This window comes from Rhinopithecus bieti, unplaced genomic scaffold, assembly GCF_001698545.2.
Source record: "Rhinopithecus bieti isolate Rb0 unplaced genomic scaffold, ASM169854v2 scaffold_3043, whole genome shotgun sequence".
NCBI lineage: Eukaryota > Metazoa > Chordata > Mammalia > Primates > Cercopithecidae > Rhinopithecus > Rhinopithecus bieti.
This window is the reverse complement of record NW_016804580.1, coordinates 4,863,857-4,870,972: the sequence shown is the minus strand read 5'-3', so window position 1 is coordinate 4,870,972 and position 7,116 is coordinate 4,863,857. Positions and strand designations below refer to the sequence as shown.

General features: G+C 37.8%; 1 long non-coding RNA gene across 2 annotated transcripts in view; it reads right to left on the bottom strand.

Annotated features, from left to right (window-relative positions):
* LOC108527733 (uncharacterized) overlaps positions 1 to 6,762 on the bottom strand; it is a 13,645-nt gene extending 6,883 nt beyond the window's left edge. The window contains exon 1 of one of the 2 annotated variants that reach the window (XR_001884911.1): positions 6,333 to 6,762. This is a non-coding gene — a long non-coding RNA (uncharacterized LOC108527733). The remainder of the gene's footprint in view (positions 1 to 6,332) is intronic. The other variant, XR_001884912.1, reaches the window with a different exon arrangement.
* Between the last annotated feature and the right edge of the window lie 354 nt (positions 6,763 to 7,116).

The following is a 7,116-nucleotide window of genomic DNA, read 5'->3' as shown; positions in this document are numbered from 1 at the left end:
GGGACAGAAAAGGAAGTCTTCTGTCAGTAAGGTCAGTTATTCAGGCTGATGACTATTCCTATCAAAACTCATTTCCTGGGTAATGACATAGTTTAAATACTACCAACATACTGATGTCTCTAACATGTAGTTATCCAATTCTGACCACTCCCTTAACATCTAACTTGTGTATTTAGGTGACTGCTGGACACTCCATTTGGATGTCTAATAAGATAATCCAGTGTAACAAACAAGTTTCAAACTTAATCCTGGATTCCCCAGTACCCAAACTTGTTCCTTGCCCACAATCACATTTTCAGTAAATGGCCACCTCATTTTTATAATTGTTCTGGTCAATAAATTTGTAGTCATCCTTCAGTCTTCTCTTTCCATACCTTCCATCCATTCCTGTTGGCTCTGCCTTCAAAGTATATCCCCAGTATGACCTTTTCTGACCGACTTCATGACTGTCAGTCCCAGCCACCAAGCACCTATGGTCTGTCAATTGCAAAAGCCTCTCACCTTGTTTTCTGATTTCCCTGTTTGCTTCCCGATAGTCTATTTTCCACACAGCAGCAAAAACAGCCTGTTATACTCAACATCAGAGCAAGTCACTGCCTGCTGACCCTCCTCCAAGGTTTCCCATGTCAATCAGAGTCAAATCACCATAGATCAAAAGACCTACCACAGGTTGAGAATCCCTTCCCTAAAATGCTTGGGACCAGAAATGTTTCAGATTTTGGAGGTTTTTTTTTTTTTTTTTTTTTTTGATTTTGGAATATTTACATTATCCTTACTGGTTGAGTATCCGAAATCTAAAAATCTGAAATCCAAATGCTCCCCAATCCAAACGTCTTGAGCGCCAGCATGATGCTCAAAGGGAATGCTCATTGGAGCATTTCAGAGCTTGGATGTGGGATGTTCAACCTTGATCACTTTTCCCCTTGCTCATTGTGGCCAAGTTTCCTCAGCCTTTCAGATGGTCTTAGAATACCCCACGCATGCTCCTTCCTCAGCATCTTGGTCCTTGAGGTTCCCTCTGCCTGGAATGCTCTTCCCTCCAATATGTGTGTGGTTCATTCCCTTACGTCATTCAGGCTTCTTGTAAAGGTCTCCTCAAACAGGCCTTCCCTATCACCTTACCTAAAATAGCACATTCCAGCACGTTTATCTCTTTCTCTTTTTTATCTGCCTTCTTAGAGCTTTCCATTCCCTGAAATGTATATTTATGTGTTATTTTTTTTCTTCCAGTTCCATTGGAATGTAAGGCCCCTGAGAACTGAGGACTTATCACTTTTTTTCCCTACTGTCTTCTCAGTACTTTCAATAGTCTTGGTACATCATAGGTGTCAATATTTATTGATATATTTTAGAGACAGGGCATCCCTCTGTTGCTGAGACTGGAGTGCAGTGGTGCAATCATAGCTCACTGAAGCCTCAAACTCCTGGACTCAAGTAATCCTCCTGCCTCAGTTTCCCAAGTAGCTGGAACTATAGGTGTGTGCCACCATGCTTGCTAATTTTTGTTCAGGTTGGTCTGGCACTGCTGGCCTCAAGCAATCCTCCCACCCAGGTCTCCTAATGCTCTAGGATATGAATGTAAGCCACCACACCCAGCATAATTTATTTATTGAGTGAATAATGAAATGTTTAAAGAACCAACATTGGACCAATGGTTGAATTTCTAAGGAAGGAAACAGAAAGTGTATCTGCTCTGGCTTTGAATAAGAGCCTGGCTCTTGTCCGTTCTCTTTTCCCTCTTACAGTGTTCTGTGGCTCTGTGTAATTGATTCAGTTTTTCTCTGCCTCTCAGTCACCACAATGATCAAACACTTGATCCAGTGACTTGGTTGTGATGTCTCTCATTTAGTTGTAGTATATCTTCAATTCTCATATTTCTATTAATAGTTTTTGGTCAAGATCTATTAAAGTCAGGAAAACAAGAATGATCATGAGAAAAATTATAAATAATTGATTAGCTATTTCTCTGTGCCAACCCTGGTGATGTGTTAATTTGCCAATAGTATTTGCCCACATACAGAAAAATGTTTGATTTGGGGTTCATAAACAATAAATTAATGACAAGCAGTAATGTGACAGCTAAATGAAAACAGATTTTGCAATAAAATGCTTTTGATGAAAGCCAAATAAATTGTTAAAATGAATTTTGCTGTTTTGAGTTATCTGGCTAACACATAATGTTTTCTTCTTAACTGTCTTTGTTTGCTTGTTGTTTATAAAACATTTGCTGCTTCACGAGGGAAAAATTTCATTTTATCTGAAAGTTCTCTTTGATCCCTTAATTTTTTTTCTAAACTTCATTGTAGATGTGGGAAATTAAAGTTCAGCAACAATTCCCATGAGGAGGAAGGGGCTGGAAAACTAAGAATAAAACAATTGGCTTTAAGAAGGTCCTGTTCATGCTTCTCTGTGCCTTGGGCAGACCTCTTTTGCCATTAACGTTTTGGGAAGGTTAAGGGTGAGCTCCAAGCCTATTTTCCTACAGAAGGAAAAGCTGGCTAAAATGAAAACTTTGCTACTCGTTTACTTTTTCTTTCTCCCAAAAAATAATCATCTACATTTGAAATCCTCCTTTTTGTCGGCTTAGAAAGTTACTATACTTCTGCTATCACCATCATTTCTTTCAAACGCTATTCTCTACGTTCAAAAAATAATTAAAGTTTGTGAAACAAAACTCAATTCTGCTAACGAGAAATGAATCATTATTTCACTGCAAGCTGTCTATTTATTGCAATAGAATAGTTCAATCAAATTAAATATATGATGAAAACATTTTTCATCAAGCACAACAAACAATCAGCCAAACACAAAACACATTGTGCTAAGAAACAGGTAATTCAGTGGTGAAGCTTTTCTATAGCAAGCAAAAAGCTTCCGTTAAAAAATATACACTTAATAGACTATACGGTAATAAATTATTTTTATTCACAAAAGAAATAGTAGTTCTTGTTTTTGTTCTAACCCACTGGGAGCCAAGCTCTCAGTATTGTTGATCTAAATTATCAAAATAATTATTTTCTTCATTTTAAAGATGGAAAAACTTTGATGTTCTAAGATTTCACAAGCTAGGCAAGGTCACACAGCTACTAAGTGGCTGGGGTTGGATTTGCATTCAGCTCTGAGTGTAAATATCTTTTTTCGGTGTGACTACACTCTGTCTCTCCTTCATGCTATTTTGCATCAATCTGAAAAGCTTGAGTTACGTTGATATTTCACAACCCAAATGTTTCAGCTCATTTCCTACCCCCCTCCATCAAAGTTTTCCTTTAAGCGTGATGTTCAAAATGCAAGACACAGAGTATCCCAAGCTTGAGTAATTTGGGAAACTCTTTGTGTGCTCTGAATTACGGATCTGCCTTTCCATTATATTTAGGCCTAGGCATCTTATAAAAACCTAACTCATGTCCTGAATACAACTGTGGCAAGTGATTGGAACTTATACCTCCCTACAGAGAAAGGAAACCTGAACTTGCTTTAGGAAGAGACCCACTCTTATTCAAGAGAACTTAGTAAAAAGAAACCAGAATTTGATGTGTAACTTAAGCTTGCCTTAATGATGGCATTGCCCCTTTTTCTGTCTTCTACTCAGTATTTCTGTGACTTTAGCATGATGAAAATTTTAATGAGTATTGTACCTCATCTTTCTTGCTGTTCTTCAAACTTGCATATAAATACTAGACAGTCCATTTTGTGCTTAAAGAAATACTTGAGTATTCTGTATAAGAGAATACTTGAGACTGGGTAATTTACAAACAATATAACTTTATTCATCTTATGATTCTAGAGAATCCAGAATCTTGGAATCTTGAATTCTAAGAGCATGGTAATGGTATCTGGTGAGGGCATTCCTGCTGTGTCATCCAAGGCAGAAGGTGGAAGGGCAAGGCAGTATGAGAGTAAGAGAGAGCAAGAAGGGGCAAAACTTGCTGTTATAACAACCCACTCTTATAATAACAAATCTACTCCCTCAATAATGACATTAATCCATTAATGAGGGCAGTCCTCATGACCTAATCAGTTACCTCTTATTAGGCCCTGCCTCCCAACACTGTTGCATGGGGCATTAAGCGTCCAAGACATGAACTCTGTGGACATATTCCCACCATGGCAATCACCTATCACCTTCTCACTTGTTAGACATAATTTTTGAAATTCTATTTCAGTAAGACTGAGATGGAAGCTGGCAATTTTTCCATCCATAGAGTGAGAATCTGATTACTAGTGGACCAGCCGGACAGTTGTTTCTCTGTAAGGGATACTAAAATACCTCCCAGGTAATGAAACATCACTGAAAATGTGATGATAGGGATAACTTTTGTAAGGAATACTTTGATAAACTACATCAAAAGGAAAATGGAGAAATGAATAGGTAAAGCATGCTAGGTTTTTAGGACAGAGAAATTATTTTGTATACTGTATTTTGTATACTATAATGATGAATGAGTGACATTAAGCATTTTTCAAAACCTATAGAGTTGTGCAACAAAGAGTTGATTCTCATTTAAACTATGGACTTTAGTTAATTGTGTATCAATATTGATTCATCATTTGTAACAAATGTACCAGACTAGTGCAAGATACTAATAAGGGAAACTATATTGGGGCAGGGGAGGAGGTATATTACTCTATACTTCCTGTTCAATATTTCTATAAACCTAAACAGCTCGAAAAATTAAGTCTATTCTTTATAGTCTACAGTTTAAAGTCTATGTAAAAGAGGAAATAAGAGGAGTATGCCTTGGTCACGGTAGAGGCATGTTTTAGTAACAATAAATGACCCTTATTCCTAAAGTACGTTCTCAGGAGGATAGGAACATAGTTTCAATGCTTCAGTTTTGCTGGGTGAGATTTTAAGGGTGTTACCAGAACTAAATTGCTCTGGGTAATAGAAGATAATGCTCTGTCTCTTACCATGTATTAAAGAACATTGATTTGAAGGGGCACCAAATGCTACGCCCAAGTGGCCACCTGTTTTGGTCTCGGTAGCTCCTATGCTCTGAGTCAGATTTGGAAGTGAATTCTGGCTTGTTATCCTGGCTCTTGACTCAACTCCCCAAGGCTCTGCCCCTGCAAGAGCCTCCTGGGATCTCAGCCCTGTGAATCATCCTTGCTGCCCAGATGACAGCTGCTACCAGGCTAGGACACAGAGGCTCGGGGGCCTCCTGCCTACCGTACCCTTGCAGGATGCACTGGAGAGCCACCTTAGAATGATTCCGCCATGGACTTATATTTTGACATGGTTTGTAACAATTAACATCCCATAAAGGGTTTCTGTATATTTTATCAGTGAAAGAGAGACATACAGGTTAGCATCATGACATGAATCCAAGATTATCAGTATTTCATATTTATTCCCTAATCAGGATGAAAAGTTTCATTCCATCTTGGAACAAATTGAAGACATAGCTGGTTCTCTGTGTATTCATTTTTCACAGATTTCCTGCGTAGCTCAAAGCACTTCACAAATATAAAATTATTCAGTAAATGGCACGAAAGCCACCTTATAAAGTAGGAATATGTTTGATTAAAAGAATTATTTGCCTCCATATCTGTATTTTTTAAAAAGCCTAAAACAAAATAGCAACGTTAAATTCAGGAGGGGCTATTTAGTTTTATAATATAGAAAATAGCCTGGACAGAAATGTCATGATTGTTTCCCATGTCAAAAGTTGTGAATTTTTCATTTTCATCTATGTTTTAAATAATATTAGCTCATATTTATAATGGACTTATTAATGGTAGTGTGGTAGTTTTCCTCTTCTACCTGACTTAAAGGGAGACTCAGTGACACACACACACACACACACACACACACACACACACACACAGAGGGAGTTGGGGGAGAGAGAGAGACAGAGAAAGAGAATGGAAAGTAGAGAAAGCAGGTATATTTAAATCTAAAATATAGTTAAGAAACTAAAGTCAAATTTGGGAAAGCATTATTTAAGGAGGGATTATAGACTAGAAAATGTTCAAATGAAGGGTAAAGATCATATAGCTTAACTTTTTAATTGTAAATGTTCATCAAAAATCACAAAGTTAAAGGCAGTGCAAGATTGTGAATTCTCCATATGTTAATTACTTTTCCTGCTATGCACAGGAAGTAACAAAAGGGATCTCCTTGCCTTTCCAGTCACCCTAGAAGGCCTTCCCATCAGGCTTTTGTCCCTAGCACTGCTCTGAAACCTCTTGTTAATGTCCCAGGGACTTTTCTGTTACCAGAATCAATATTGTTGTCATCTTGTCTACCAATTTCAGTACTTGTTCAGTTGATCATTCTTCTTTTTTTTACACTTAATTTATTTAACTTTTAGCATATCTCTATCACTGACCTGTTTTTCAGTCTCCTTAGCTCATTCATGCTCATCTTTAGGTGTCTAAAAGCTGGCATGCCTTGGGGCTCAAGCATTTTACCACTCCTTCACCCCTCTCACCTTCTCACCTGAAAATTACCTGCTGACTATAATCCTTCTTCGGAGAAAACACCCATTAAATTGTTTGGAACTTAACATGTCAGAACTGAACTTTTAATTCCCTCTGCTCCTTAAACTTGTTCTCTTTCCATAAATGACAGCTCTTTTCTTCCAGCGACTTGAACGGAAATCTTGGTCCTCTGACTGAAATAAAACCTCAGGGAGCTTGTAAAAGGCAAAACTGTGTTGCTGCTTAATGCGTCTCTCACTGTTAATTCTCTAGCATTGTCATGAAGGTTTCAACCCTCTTTCTTGTCTGTTTCTGAATTGAATGGTGTTTCCCGTAGAACTGGAGCACAGGCCTGGAATGTGGATGGAATTTGGATGGTTGCTAAGTTACTTGGTACATTCTATCCCCTGCTTGCTCTTGACAGTGAAGACTCACAGAAATGAGAGATCTTCAATAGGAAAACAAACCCGGTCGAGGCTTCCTTACGAAAAATCAGATCATGAATCAAAAGTACAAATCGGAAAAAAAAACTTTAACATCTGTCCTTTTTCCTTCTAGAAAATAAATGTCTCAGTATAATGAATAGAATTGAAAGAGAAAAAAAATGAAGTTTTTCCGAATCTTAGTATCAACACACACAGTTTTGGCTATAGACTGAGCCTCCACAAAAGTATCACACTGAACATAGGCCCT